Source organism: Triticum dicoccoides, chromosome 4B (genome assembly GCF_002162155.2).
Source record: "Triticum dicoccoides isolate Atlit2015 ecotype Zavitan chromosome 4B, WEW_v2.0, whole genome shotgun sequence".
Lineage (NCBI taxonomy): Eukaryota > Viridiplantae > Streptophyta > Magnoliopsida > Poales > Poaceae > Triticum > Triticum dicoccoides.
Genome location: NC_041387.1, coordinates 261,722,217 through 261,738,479, shown reverse-complemented (window position 1 = coordinate 261,738,479; position 16,263 = coordinate 261,722,217).

Here is a 16,263-nt window from a genome sequence, read left to right as displayed (position 1 = left end):
ATCCTCCCAAGGAACACTAGGTACAGGCAAAGGCATATATAAACCATGAGGATTGAGTCGTGACTTAGCTTTTTGACATGTACTGCAACGAGCAATAAAACGCTCAACATCCCGTCTCATCTTTGGCCAAAAGATATGTGTAGCAAGTACGTCCTCCGTCTTCTTCACGCCAAAGTGTCCCATTAATCCTCCTCCATGCTCCTCCTACAACAACAAAAGACGAACAGAGCTAGCTGGAATGCATAGCTTGTTAGCACGAAACACAAATCCATCATTAACGACGAACTTCTTCCACATTCTTCCTTCTTTACAATTCTGCATTACATCTTTAAAATCAGCATCATGCACATATTGATCTTGGATGGTCTCCAAACCAAATATTTTGAAGTCAAGTTGTGAAAGCATAGTATAGCGACGAGTCAATGCATCAGCAATAACATTTTCTTTTCCCTTCTTGTGTTTAATGACATAAGGGAAAGTCTCAATGAATTCAACCCATTTAGCATGTCTACGATTCAGTTTAGCTTGACTTTTAATATTTTTCAAAGATTCATGATCAGAATGTATAACAAATTCTTTGGGCCATAAATAGTGTTGATATGTTTCTAAAGTCCGAACAAGAGCATATAATTCTTTATCATAAGTAGAATAATTCAGACTAGGCCCACTCAAATTTTCAGAAAAATATGCAACAGGTTTGCCATCTTGTAATAACACACCTCCTAATCCAATTCCACTAGCATCACATTCAAGCTCAAAAGTCTTATTAAAATCAAGAAGTTGGAGTAAAGGAGCATGTGTCAACTTATCTCTCAAGACCGTGAAGGCTTCTTCCTGTGCGGTACCCCAAAGAAAAGGCACATCTTTCTTTGTAAGCTCATTGAGAGGTGCAGCAATGGTGCTGAAATCTCTCACAAAACGCCTATAGAATCCAGCGAGGCCAAGAAAACTCCTCACTTGTGTGACCGTTTTGGGTTGTGGCCAACTCTTAATAGCGTCAATCTTGGCTTTATCAACTTCAATTCCCTGTGGAGTAACAACATAGCCAAGAAAGGGTACTCGGTCGGTGCAAAAGGTGCACTTCCCAAGGTTACCAAACAAACGTGCATCACGTAGAGCAATAAAAACAGCACGTAAATGTTCCAAATGTTCTTCCAAAGATCTGCTATAAATCAATATGTCATCAAAGTAAACTACCACAAATCGTCCAATGAAAGCACGTAAAACTTCGTCCATTAATCTCATGAAAGTACTAGGTGCATTAGTTAACCCAAAAGGCATGACTAACCACTCATATAATCCAAACTTAGTTTTAAATGTTGTTTTCCATTCATCACCCAATTGCATACGAATTTGATGGTATCCACTACGCAAATCAACTTTGGAGAATATTGTAGAGCCACTCAATTCATCAAGCATATCATCTAGCCTAGGAATAGGATGACGATAACGAATAGTAATATTATTAATGCCTCTACAATCAACACACATACATGACGTACCATCCTTTTAGGCACTAGTATAATAGGAACAGCACAAGGACTAAGAGAATCGCGTATATAACCTTTGTCGAGCAGCTCCTGTACTTGACGCATAATCTCCTTCGTCTCCTCTGGATTGGTACGGTATGGTGCACGGTTGGGTAGCGATGCACCGGGAATTAAGTCAATTTGATGCTCAATCCCTCAAATAGGTGGTAATCCCGGTGGCACGTCTTGTGGAAAGACATCAGCGAACTCCTGCAAAATGTTAGTGACAGCAGGGGGTAAAGAGGAAGGCACGTCCTCAAATGAAAATAATGCCTCTTTGCACACAAAAGCATAGCAAACAGATTTGCTGAAATCTAGCTCATCAATATTAGATTTAGTCGCAAGTAAACATGCACTTTTCAATTTAATTTCAGAAACAACACTCGATGGTTTACTATTAGGCTTCATTTGTTGCTCAAATTCTTTTGCAACAATCTGATTTTCACTCTTATTTGCCTCCTGTTTTACTTTATTAGCTCTATTAGTATCATCTTTCAAAATGGAATCAGGAGTCATAGGAAGCAAAGTAATATTTTTAACCTTATGAACCAGAGTATAATGATTGTTTCTACCATGGTGTACAGAATTTTTATCAAATTGCCATGGTTGACCAAGTAATAAGGAACATGCTTGCATAGGTACCACATCACAATCAACATAATCAGCATATGTAGAGATACTAAAATGCACACGAACAATACGTGTTACCTTAACCTTGTCGCTGTTTTTGAACTATTGGATGTAGTAAGGATGTGTATGTGGTCTTGTGGTGAGAGAGATCTTCTCCACCATCTCCATGCTAGCCAAGTTGTTGCAGCTCCCTCCGTCTATGATGACGCGCACAAAGCGTTCCTTCACAACTCCCTTTGTATGGAACAAATTATGCCTCTGATTTTGCTCAGCTTGTGTGACCTGCACACTCAAAACACGTTGAGCAACTAAACATTCATATCTGTCAGCATCGTCAGGAGCCATGTATTGCGTCTCATGATCAGAATCGTCTCCACCATGTTCTTCACGTGTAATAAGAGCCAAAGTCCCCTCATCATAGTCACTAGCGGACTCATACCCACCATCCTCAGTAGCAATCATCACACGCTGAGATTTGCATTATCGCGCATAATGACCTCTTCCTTTACAACGACGACAAATAATATCACTTGTGTGCCCTGTTGATGCCATGGAAGAAGAAGAGCTCTGTGTAGGTCCGGCAGCTGCGCTCTTGGAAGATAGTGGTGGTTGTGCCTGCTTTCTTGTATCACGGCTGGAGGTGGCACCTGATGGAGGTGCTGGTGCAGTTGAAGTAGAAGATGCACGCGGTGTCCATGATGAAGGTCGGCCTGCAGAAAAGTTAGTTCGCGCCAATGCTTGTCGATCCTGCACTTCACGTTCAACTTTACAAGCAAGATGGAATAAACGAGTGATATTAGTATACTCCTTATAGTCTAGAATGGTCTGAATCTCTCTCTATTTAATCCACCTAGAAAACGCGCAAGCATACCTTCATTCTCCTCAACAATACCACATCTAATCATGCCAGTTCGTAATTCCTGATAATATTCTTCTACAGAATTTTTCCCTTGTCTTAAGCACTGCAATTTTTGAAGCAATTCACATTGACAATATGGTGGAACCCAACGCGTACGCATAGCAGTTTTCAAAGCAGCCCAAGTAGTTGGAATAGGATATAATCTACAATGTTCAGACCACCATACACATGCAAAACTAGTGAAAGCACAAACAGCAGCGGCAACCCGCCTCTCCTCAGGATATTGTAAACATGTAAATCGTGGTTCAGTTTCTAACTCCCAAGTAAGATATATATCAGGAACATATCTACCCTCAAATGGTGGAATATTCAATTTCAGTTTAGGAAGATGGTCATGATCTCGTACCTGAGGGGGAGCCCTACCATTGTGAGTATTTGCATGTGGACGACCTAGTGGTTGTGGTGCAGGTAGTTGCACGTAGTTCTGATTTTGATCAACCTCATCCTCGTAATCTCCCACATAATCATCCTCCTCCGCATCAGCAGCAGGAGCCACAGAAGTATCAACAGCAGCACCAACAGTTTGGCAAAACGCAAGAGGGACACGGCTCGCTCGGCGGAGGGCTGTTTCACGATGTGGAGGTAGTCGTTGTTGTTGTTGTTGGAGAGGTGCGTTAGGTGCAGCGGGTGGTGGTGGTGGAAGACGCATGAGCAATTCATTAAACCTGTTATCGAGCTTTGTTTCGAACGTCTTCTCCATGCCATCTATCTTCTCCATGGCCTCTTCAAATCTGTTTAGCACATCTTGCACCTGTCCACTCATCATTTGCTGAAATTTATCATGCAAATCCTTATTTGTCATGTTCTCCCAGTCAGTCTCGTCGGCTTGTGATCCTGGCATGGTTAGCAGCAATAGAAACACACAGGAATATGATCCTACAGACTACTAACAAGAGGTGGTGGTGGGTGTCACAAATCCGTCAAGCAAATCTCAAATTCTTACTAGTTCTTACCCAGCAGCAGGCGGTGATCGGCAACCGTTGTAGTCAAAACTCTCAAAGCTTGAATAGAACGATTACCAGGGAGAGTCAAACGCACGACATAGATGTATGTAGAGCTGGGAAGGCTTATAATATGGTAGCAAAAAGGGTCAGCAATAATCAATTCAGAGATGCAAAGTTGAATAAATGCTCAACGACGGTACTGTGCTGGTCCTAGGCTAGATTGTGCTAGAGACGCGAGCCTAGAACACCAACAAAATCACGGCGCTATACGTAAACAAGGGAGGAGCACACTCTGATTTTTTTGCGCTCTTTTTTTTGCGAAAATTCACTATAATGGCAAGTGTCTCAAATCTCTTCCCAAGTCAAGGTAATAGGATAGACATGAAATTTTTGCGACCAATTTTTTTTTCGACTGCCCGGACCAAAATCTGGAAACGGCTCAAAAAAAACTTTCTATAATGGCACCTGTCTCAAAACACTCAGAAACACCTAAAAATAGGATAGCCAGAATTTTTTTCGACAAGTGCGTTTTTGGAAATATATAATTTTTTTTTCTGAAACCTACTCCGGCAAGGAAACACGAATCGGAAACTAGATGGATCCCGAAAACAAACCTAATATGCAAGGAACTCGGATTGGTGGTGGATATATGGTGGTAGATGGCAGCGGTGGTGATATATGGCAGCGGTGGTGATATATGGCAGCGGTGGTGGTATATGGATACGGATTCGAAGCGGTGGCGGATAAGCGGTGGTGGTAGATGGCAGGGGCGATGATGATGGTGCGGCGGCGGTGTGATAACTTATGACTAGAACTCGAAACTCTAAAAGACTAGACTCTAAGACCAGCAACTAGACACGACGATGCAACCGCAAATTCAACAACGCAAATACAGAAAAGATTATGGAAAGGCTTAGACTGGTTCGGATAGGATGAACTAACCCTAATTTTTTTTGGCTTTTTCGTAGACTATAGGTATGAAGAAATAGACTCGTTCTAAACTACGAAAAACTGTAAAATCTCACCGAGCAACCTGGAAATCTGATACCACTTGATAGAGGCAAAGGTGTTCCGTCTTTCTATGAGATGATGGATATCGCTTTGGTGGAAGTCGACTTTGACGATCCGACTACGAACGTGCGAGGTCGTCGCGCCTTAGCAATTGCTAAACCAACTCCGAGAGGTTATTGACCACGCCGGAGCACGATCAACCTGACCACGAGGGTCTGTTTACTGCGAGCAAACGAAGAACAAGCAAGAAACTGAGATTGCAATCTGGATATTGCGAATATAAGATGAAAGCTTTATTGATCAAGGTGGGGTTCTGTGACGCCTTTGTCTGGTCGTTGAACACAAACGAAGTACGCGAAGTTGCAGCTATGGCGAACTTTTAATCTAAACAAAACCCAAAGTCTAAACGATGCCCTAAGGGCTGTATATATGGAGGAAGAGAGGGGGAATTTCGTGGTCCTTGGTGGAGGGGTCCGAAATCAACCCTATCTCTTGTTTCCCCACACATACGGACTCTAAAAATAGCCTATACTTATGTATTTCGAAATTACATGGGCCTGGCCCAATAATAAGGTGATGTAGCACCTAGAATAGCCTCGGGGCGAAATTTATGAAGTGGCATCTTGTATATTTCGTCCAAGGCTTCATGCACCCATTATGGTGGCTTCAAAGTCCTGAAATCATCACTTGTAACTCCCTTCTTGTTCCCCTTGCGCATGCCATCATCTCCATGCTTGTTCTTGCTCCAATGTCCATCCTTCTCCAAGCTAGGCCCTTCATTTGTAAGAAAAACAAATGTATCCAATTTAGGCAGCATCATATTCTCATGAACATTAGAATCATTACCAAGAAACAAAAGTACCTGGTAATTTAGTTGGCGTGCGCGAGCTCTAGTAATTGGTCCAGTATGTATAGCAGCAGGTGCTGTGGGTGTAACAATTGTATTGATGTCCTCATCACACACACACACACACACACACACATGTATGCATATAGCAGTTGAACACGCAAGGGAAAGCTGTCCACTAGCCGAGCGCGCTGACGGACGCAAGGAAAGCATGCCATGGTGACTAACGGCGACCGCAGCGCGCTGCGGCGCCTATCGGTGAGCGGAGCTTGACGAGGGACGCGAGCAGAGGCCAACACAGTGATACGTGGAAAATAAGACGAACTGTGCGAGCGATGTCAGAGACATCAAGCACGAATTAGATTAGAGTTGTGTGTGCGATACATGGCATAAAATTGATCCATTCGAGCTGTTTGTGACAGAATAAACCGTGTGTGTTGTGGGCAAACGCTTGCTGGTATATAACCTTAAATTTACCCAACAAAATGTTAATGCATGTTACAAAAATTATATAACTAGAACCTATGTTCAAATATGAATCCAACGGTATAATCTTTGGCGACATGCATTCATATTTTATTAGTTAAATCCTACTTATAAACCAGAACGGCGGTATAGTAGGTAATTAAATCATAAACATTTCTTTTATTAACAGTATGTGTGATGCGGAGCATCCCTCGCTCATCCCCATGGACGTATCTACATCTCCCTCAACACCACTCGGACCCATGACAAGAGCTAGTGCAAAGGCTATCGAAGATAAGGTGAACTCGCTCCTTTCCGAACTTCCTCTCTCTACTCACGAGACTTGGCTACTACCTCATATGGACACTCTGTGTGTGATCAGGTACCTGGAGGAAAGCCATGGTACATCTACATCCATCGGACAAGACGACAAGGCTACCAAACGTGAAGGTCAAGAAGAAGATCTACCGGAGAAAACTCCAGCCACCGGACGACTGGTCGGGACAGGAAGTCCGGCGCCTGAAGCCCCAGCTGCCAAGTCCCAGCCAATGCAGGCCAAAGCGAGCGGACGTCCGGTCCGGACCGGACAACGGGCCACACTCTCCAGCGAGCGGACGACCGAAGTCACCGGATGTCCGGCACCCCCCAACAGAATGGATATTAACGGAAGTATGAAGATACCGGACGACCGGTACCTCCTTCACAGAATGCATCTAGCGGATGTCCAACGACACCGGACGTCCAGACCCCCGTGAGCCACCGGACGACCGGTCCCTAGCGGACGTCCGATACCTGTCTGCGCACAATTTCGGGCCAAAGCCCATGTACCCCTCCACTTCGCCCCCTTTTGCACTAAGACTATAAATAGACCTCTCCCACCTCCTAGTTAGGGTTAGCATTGGTTTTGCTCATATTTTGTGTGAGAGCCTTGCTCATCCACTTGGTTACTTCTCCTCGGAGCTCACGACCTCTTTGGAGAAGATCCCCCAACCGGATTGAAATCCCTTCAAGGGAAGACAATCAAGACCTCCTCACGGAGAAGAACGGCTACCTTTGTATCTTTCCTTTGTTAATTTTGAATCTTGTGCTACCTTATGTGTTCGGTGATCTAGCCCTCGTGTGATTGATTACTTGTCGGTTTAGTGATTCTCTCGTTTCTCACAATGTTTTCCCCTTTGTGTTTTCCGCGCGTCCTTCGTGTTTCCCCGTAGGATCCACTCCAAACGTGAAAGATTGGCCCCTAGGGTTCTGCCCTACATCATCTTGGTATCATGAGCCACGTTGATCACGTTTTTGGAGCCCCTACCCCTCGTTTTCTAGCTTGATTTTGTTGTTTTCGTCCTAAATCCGAAAATCCCCACCAAAAATAGCCCCGATTTTTTTTGTGATTTGTTGGTGAGTTGAGATTTTGTTGGATTTAGTTCATGGATTTGAGTTGCTACGTGTGGATCTAGCTTTCCCCACCCTCCCCACCCTTTTCCATCCACCAGTCCGCCCGATTTCGACCTCACCATCTTCATCCACCCCGAAATCGCACAGTTCATCCCGTGCCCGAATTTCGCCCAGGCACCGGACGATCGGACCCTGCCGGACGTCCGACAACCGGATGACCGTAAAAACCGAACGTCCGTGAAAGTCTGACGAAACTGAATTTTTCAGTTCGGCCACCACCACAACCCCACCTTCCACCACATCTTCCAATCCCACATACACAACCATCCTCCCCAATACTTCCTATGGCAATTTTGTCACATTTTGGTCCTTGAGATTTTTAGTTGTGGCTCCCATGTCCTATTGTGTTTCGGCTATTTAGGTACGGTTCGACTTCATCATCACCACGGCTCATCTTCGCAAGGGTCTCATCATCGCCAAGGACGGTAAATTCGATGAAATCTTTGTCATACCTTGCAATTGCATTGATACCCCACATGGCCTTACTTTTGCGTAGCTTACCCATCGAGACCATTGAGTAATGCGGGGCAACGTGACTTGTGCACATTAGTGATCATACTCCATATCATACATACCATACCATCGTGGTGCATATCTTGGCATCAACTTGTGTGTCACAAAGTTGTCATCGCATACACAATTGCTATCTTGGTTCGTGAAGTTTTGCATGAGAAAAGAACTCAAAAGTGAAAGAGCCACCCAAGCTTTTAAGCAAAGAGGAAAGATAAGCAAAGAGCTTATGAGAAAGAACCATAGCATCATACTACATTAAGATTGTCATATAAGATCATCTTGGATCATAGCATCGAAATACCATACATATAGCATACTTGGGATAGAGATAGTTGCATTTTTTGCCTAGTAGGTTGTGCACAAGTTCCGTATCCGCCTATTGTGCAATCGTGCTAGTGTCTCTCTAGTATTGTGCAACAAGAGCATTTTCATGGATTCCACATTTTGGCTCACTTTTGGTTTGCACAATCCCATCTATCTATTTGCGTGTGTGTTCCCGTGTTCCACTATTTGCTTGGTCTACTTGTCGCATTTGCAAATTTGTGAATCATTTCCAACATTATTGAAGCTCACTTACTATTGCATCAAATTTTATGCCACCATCCTAACCAAGCTACACCATAAGCTTTTACTTGTGTAGTTGTGAGAACCGACAAGAATTGGTACCAATAGTGCTATTTCATTGTCCGCATTTGAGTGAACTTGATTCATCATCAACATCGGTCAAAGGTACATTGGTATAAGTTCTTCTCCTTCTACCACTCACATTTTGCTTGGAATGATGGATAGGCCAAGTACTTCTACCAACCCACTCTTCATCGAGCAAGACGACGACATGTCATCATATGTCACCAAGAGCCACCTCTTTGGTGCACAATGAGCGTTACATCAAGAGGAACAAGCAATGAATGACCACATCGACAACCTCGCCACCGACTTGCGACTCTCTGAGCAACGTACACGAGACTACTTCGACAACAAGCTCAACGCGCACAAACAAGAGAACGATGCAAGAATGGACGAGATCCGCGTCTTGTTGGTGAACCGGCCTCCTTCTACATCGTCATACTAAAGACGGAGCCACTCAAGTCGACACTCCGACGACTATTCTCTGGCTCACGTACACCGTCATCGAACACTCTTCGACGAGCCGCGCATCAAGACCGTCATGCATTTTGAAACCGGCTACACGTCAAGCATCCACAAGAGCAAGCCGATGAGCAAGTCCCTCGTCCTCAACCATATCAAGTCGCTTTTGCCGAAGCTCAAGAACGACAATGTCTTCGTCACCAAGAAGAAGAAGAATGAGCGCGTCTACACCAAGAGCAACAAGACGCCGAAGCTCAATGTCTTCAACAACAACTATGTGAAGCGCAAGCTCTTGAGGCGCAACGTGCCCTTCAAGAATCAGGTCGAGCTATCGCCAACTGCAATCGCGAACAACGCAATCAAGAGGAAGCCCTTCGAGAAGAAATCCAAGAGAGGAACTATCAACCGTGCGTGCAACGTCAAGTCCCTCAAGCTCCTCCACAAGCTCGTCAAGCTCCACGTAAACCTCAAGGTCAACAAGAGCAAGTTGATCATGGAATTCCTCCATGCCAAGAGCAACACGAGGATGTTTGCCCTCCACGTAAAGGGCGTCATCATCACCATCGCCAACAACACAATGAAGAGCAACGCTATGGCAAGCTCAAATTCACAATGCCCAAGTTCAATGGAAGCAATGATCCCGAAGAATACCTCTCATGGTCATTGAAGGTTGACAAAATCTTTCGTTTGCACAACTATGAGGAAGAGAAGAAGATCTCTATGGCATCACTTGAGTTCCAAGACTATGTGCTCATATGGTGGGAACAAGTCCTTGAGCACTTTCAAGCAAGAGGTGAACCTCCAATCACCACTTGGGCTCAAATGAAGGATGTCATGCAAGCACGTTTTGTACCAACCTACTACAACCGTGATCTCTTCAAGAAGCTACAACTCCTCAAGCAAGGAACAAAGAGTGTTGAAGAATACTACAAGGAAATGGAGATTTCCATGATTAGAGCCAATGCCACGGAAGATGATGAGCAAATAATGGCACGATTCTTGAATGGACTCAATCATCCCATCAAGAAGATCGCCGACTTCCAACCCTACTCCAACCTCATTGAGCTCGTGCATCAAGCTACAAAGGCAGAACGTCAAGTGCAAGATGACTTCAAGTACGCCAAGTACTCATCCAAGACCTACGGCTTATCCAATAACCAAGCTTCAACAACTACTCCAACTTCGACATCAACCAAGCCTTCTCCAAGCAACGATGACAAGTCGAGTTACAAGAAACATTCGTCAAGTTCAAGTCGTCTTCCTCCTACTACAAGCAACCTCAAGCCGCGTGCTTCTTCATCTACTCCGACCGATGAGACCGTCAAGACAAGCTCCTTCAAATGTTTCACTTGCAGCGGCCGAGGCCACAAGTCTTATGAATGCACAAACAAGCGCACCATGATCCTCAACGACGATCGCACCTACGACTCAGTTAGTGAAGATTAAATGGAATCTATTGAGCAAGTGGCCATGCATAGGCGAGTGAATGAAGATGAAGATGACCATGTCTTTTGTGATGAAGATACGAGCCCCGCTCTTGTTGTCTCCAAGGTCTTGACTCTTCAACATCAATAAGAGGAAGACCAAAGATGCCATATATTCCACACTAAGGCCGGCATCAATGGACGATCCGTCAAGGTCATCATCGATGGAGGTAGTTGCCACAACTTGGCAAGTGAAGAACTATGCTCCAAGCTTCAATTGGTAAAGAGGAAACACCCGCACCCCTACAAGGTTCAATGGCTAAGTGACTCTGGCACTATACGAGTTGAGCATACGGTCAAAGTCTCTTTCAAAATTGGTGCATATGAGGACACTTTGGAGTGTGATGTGGTCCCTATGACCGTTTGCCACCTCCTTCTTGGTCGACCATGGCAATTTGACCGTGGTGTCTTCCACAACGGGCGTACCAATCACTATAGCTTCAAGATGAAAGGGAAGAAATATGTGGTACGACCTATGTCTCCTAGTCAAGTGATAGCCAACAAGCAAGCCACCCACCATAGAGAGAAGAGTGAAAAAGAGATCCACCAAAAAGTGAGTGAGAGCCACAAACCAAACATGAGCGCCTCTTCGCCTAAAGAGAAAAACCTCATACTATTTGCCACAAGAAGTGAGATGAGGGAAGTCTGTGAGAACCCATCGAGTGTGATGCACTTTGTCCTTGTGTGCAAGGATGGAGAACCAACAACTAACACCCTTCACGAGCTACCTTTGGTGTTTCAATCTCTTTTGCAGGAATTTCAAGATGTTTTCACCGATGAGCTACCTCCGGGTCTACCTCCTCTATGAGGCATTGAACATCGAATCGACCTCATCCCTGGAGCGCCACTTCCAAACAAAGCTCCATACCGTGTCAATCCAGAAGAAACCAAGGAGATTCAACGGCAGGTACAACAACTAATCGACAACGGTCATGAACGTGAAAGCTTAAGCCCTTGTGTCGTTCCTGTTATACTTGTGCCTAAGCCTGATGGAAGTTTCCGCTTGTGTTCCTATTGTAGACCTATAAATGCTATCACCGTTCGGTATAGGCATCCCATTCCTCGCTTAGATGATATGCTTGATGAACTTAGTGGAGCCAACTTTTTCTCAAAAATTGATCTTAAAAGTGGCTATTATGAAATCCGCATTCAAGAGGGTGATGAATGGAAAACTGCTTTCATAACCAAATTTGGCTTATATGAGAGGTTAGTTATGCCTATGGGTTTATCGGAGGTTCCCGGTACTTTCGTGCGTATCATGCATTATGTGCTTCGCCCTTATATTGGAGCCTTTGTTGTGGTTTACTTCGATGATATTCTTGTGTTTAGCAAAACCATGAAAGAGCATCTTGATCATGTTAGGGCTGTTTTACAAACACTTCGCAAGGAAAGTCTTTATGCCAACATGAAAAAGTGCACATTTGGTGTTGACAAAGTGGTTTTCTTGGGTTTTGTTGTATCATCCAAGGGTGTTCATGTTGATGAATCTAAAATTAAAGCAATTAAAACTTGGCCCCAACCCACCAATTTGCAACAAGTGCGAAGTTTTCTTGGTCTTACGGGTTTTTATCGTCCCTCTGTGAAAGATTTTAGCACTATTGTCGCTCCTTGGCATGCCTTGAGTAAGAAGAATGCTCCTTTTGTTTGGGGATCTTTACAATCCACCGCTTTTGATGAGCTCAAGTCCTTGCTTACTCATGCTCCGATTCTTGCTTTGCCCAATTTTGACAAAACTTTTGAGGTTCATTGTGATGCAAGTGGTACCGGAATTGGCGGAGTTTTGATGCAAGAAAAACGAGCCATTGCATATTTTAGTGAAAAACTCTCCGGTGCTCAACTTAACTATCCCATATATGACAAAGAATTGTATGCTTTAGTGCATGTGCTACATGTTTGGGAACATTATCTTAGACCTCATGAGTTTGTCATACACACCGATCATGAACCGCTAAAGTACTTAAAAGGTCAAACTAAGTTGTACAAGCGTCATGCCAAATGGAGTGAATTTATTGAATCTTTCCCCTATGTGATCAAATACATTAAGGGTAAGGAAAATGTAGTTGCAGATGCGCTTTCACGCATATGCACGCTTGTCACTAAACTTGAGTTGAATGTTATTAGCTTTGAGTTCTTAAAAGACTTGTATGCTAATGATCCATCTTTTGCTATTCCTTATGCTAAGTGTTTGACGCATACTTCTTGGGAACAATATTATATCAAGGATGCTTATCTTATGAAAGCTAACAAACTATGCATTCCCGAGTCTTCTCTTCATTTGCTACTTATGCAAGAGGCTCATGGACGCGGACTCATGGGACACTGTGGACGAGATAAGACATTCGCCACGCTATCCAAGAACTACTTTTGGCCCAAGATGTTTCGAGACATCTCACACTTCACCACCCGATGCTCTACATGTCGCAAAGCTAAGTCTAAAGCTCAATCTCACGGTCTTTACATGCCTCTTCCTATTCCTTATCAACCTTGGGAAGACATTAGCATGGACTTTGTAGTTGGTTTTCCTAGAACTCAAAATGGAAAGGATTCCGTGTTTGTTGTTGTGGACCAATTTTCTAAGATGGCACATTTCATCCCTTGCAACAAGATAGACGATGCTTCACATGTTGCAAATCTCTTTTGTAGGGAAATCTTGCATCTCCATGGAGTACCAAAGACAATCGTCTCCGACCGTGATGTCAAGTTCTTGAGTTACTTTTGGAAGACCCTATGCGCCAAGCTCGGAATCAAGCTCTTGTTCTCATCCGCATACCATCCTCAAACTGATGGCCAAACAGAGGTGACGAACCGGACTCTCTCTACTCTACTTCGCCTGTTGATCAATAAGAACATCAAGGAGTGGGAAGCATGTCTACCCATCGCCGAGTACGCCTACAACCGTGCAAGACATACAACTATCGGCAAGTCCCCCTTCGAGGTCGTCTACGGCTTCAACCCGTTGTCACCATTGGACATTCTACCTCTTCCTCTACAAGAGCGCACCAACATGGATGCGAGTGCACGGGCAAGCTACGTCAAGAAGATGCATGAGGATACAAGGCACACCATCGAGCGCCATGTACAACGACTAGCGACCAAGCTCAACGTCAACAAGCAACCCATGATCTTCAACATTGGCGATCTTGTGTGGATACACCTTCGAAAGGACCGCTTCCCCAACGAACGCAAGTCCAAACTTCTCCCTCGAGCCGATGGACCCTTCAAGGTGCTAGCACGCTACAACGACAATGCCTACAAGATAGACCTACCACGAGGCAAGTACAATGTGAGCGACATCTTCAACGTCAAGGACCTTGCGCCATACCATGGAGATGAAGTTTTTGATCCGTGGTCGGATCTTTCCCAAGGGGGGGGGGGAGATGATGCGGAGCATCCCTCGCTCATCCCCATGGACGTATCTACGTCTCCCTTAACACCACTCGGACCCATGACAAGAGCTAGAGCAAAGCCTATCAAAAATAAGGTGAACTCGCTCCTTTCCGAACTTGCTCTCTCTACTCACGAGACTTGGCTACTACCTCATATGGACACTCTGTGTGTGATTAGGTACCTGGAGGAAAGCCATGGTACATCTACATCTATCGGACAAGACGACAAGGCTACCAAACACGAAGCTCAAGAAGAAGATCTATCGGAGAAAACTCCAGCCACCGGACGACCGGTCGGGACCGGACGTCCGGCGCCTGAAGCCCCAGCTGCCAAGTCCCAGCCAACGCAGGCCCCAGCGAGCGGACGTCCGGCCCAGACCGGACGGCCGGCCACACTCTCCAGCGAGTGGATGACCGAAGTCACCGGACGTCCGGCACCCCCCAACAGAATGGATATTAACGGAAGTATGAAGATACCGGACGACCGGCACCTCCTTCACATAAAGCATCTAGCGGATGTCCGACGACACCGGACGCCCGGACCCCCGTGAGCCACCGGACGACCGGTCCCCAGCGGACGTCCGGTACCTGTCTGCACAGTTTCGAGCCGACGCCCATGTACCCCTCAACTTCGCCCCCTTTTGCACTAAGACTATAAATAGACCTGTCCCACCTCCTAGTTAGGGTTAGCATTGGTTTAGCTCATATTTTGTGTGAGAGCCTTGCTCATCCACTTGGTTACTTCTCATCGGAGCTCACGACCTCTTCGGAGAAGATCCCCCAAGCGGATTCAAGACCCCTTCAAGGGAAGACAATCAAGACCTCCTCACGGAGAAGAACGGCTACTTTTGTATCTTTCCTTTGTTGATTTTGAATCTTGTGCTACATTATGTGTTCGGTGATCTTGCCCTTGTGTGATCGATTACTTGTCAGTTTAGTGATTCTCTCGTTACTCCCCATTTTTTCCCCTTTGTGTTTTCCCCGCGTTCTTCGTGTTTCCCCGTAGGATCCACTGCAAACGTGAAAGATCGGCCCCTAGGGTTCTGCCCTACATCAATGTGTATGTGTCCTTTCGTCCTCCTCTCGCATGTCTTGTCACCCTGCTGCCGCAGACGGCTTCGAGCGCAAGCTTGAGCAGCGCGGGAGCGTTCTTTTGGCCAAACAGTGGTGAGCCTGTTCCTGCGCAACCGCGCAGGTTCCGGCGCAAGCTTCCCCCCGACTCAGTGACATCGCCAAAAATTCCAATGCTTACCAGCCTACTATATAAACCTCATGGCCGGCGAGTCCCGCATCGCATTTTCCCCTCCTCCCTGTAGCTTATCTTGTCTGCTTCTCCCACAATCGCCAATGGCACCGGTCCATCGTCATCGGTCAGCTACTCCGCCGTCCTCAGAGGACAGCTCCCACTGGGAGGCTACACCACGGCGGCGGCGCAGTCCCCAGCGTAGTGTAGTGCACGTGGCGTCCCTGTTGGGTGTGCGCACCGACCACAAGCTCCGCCGCCGCTGCTCGTTGGTAGCTGTTGCCGGTCGCCGTTGCTGCCACACCACCGTTGAAAGCTAGGGCCATCGCCCGCTCCGCTAGCGCGGCCCGAAGGCGAGAGGTGGTCGTCGTGGCCGCCACCCCACTGCCGGCCACTGTGGCCATCACCCGCTCTGCCACCGCGGCCCGAACACGGGAGTTGGTGGTCGGGGCCGCCACCCCATCATCGACTGTTGTGGACGCTAGCCCATCATCAACCACCAGGATCATCACCCATGCCGTCACCACCGCCCGAAGGAGGGAGATGGAGGTGGAGGCCCGCATGTGCGTCAGCGACCTTGCGCGCTACATCGAGTTCCTGCGGGAGGAGGAGGAGGAGCGCGTCATCGAGCACAGAAAGAGCCTTACCATAGCCGCGACCGCAACACACACCGACGCAGTGGCGAGGAATTAAGAGATCTACAAGCAGTCCGACCACTTCGAGAGGGGTCTTCTAGAGCGGCAGAGGGCAT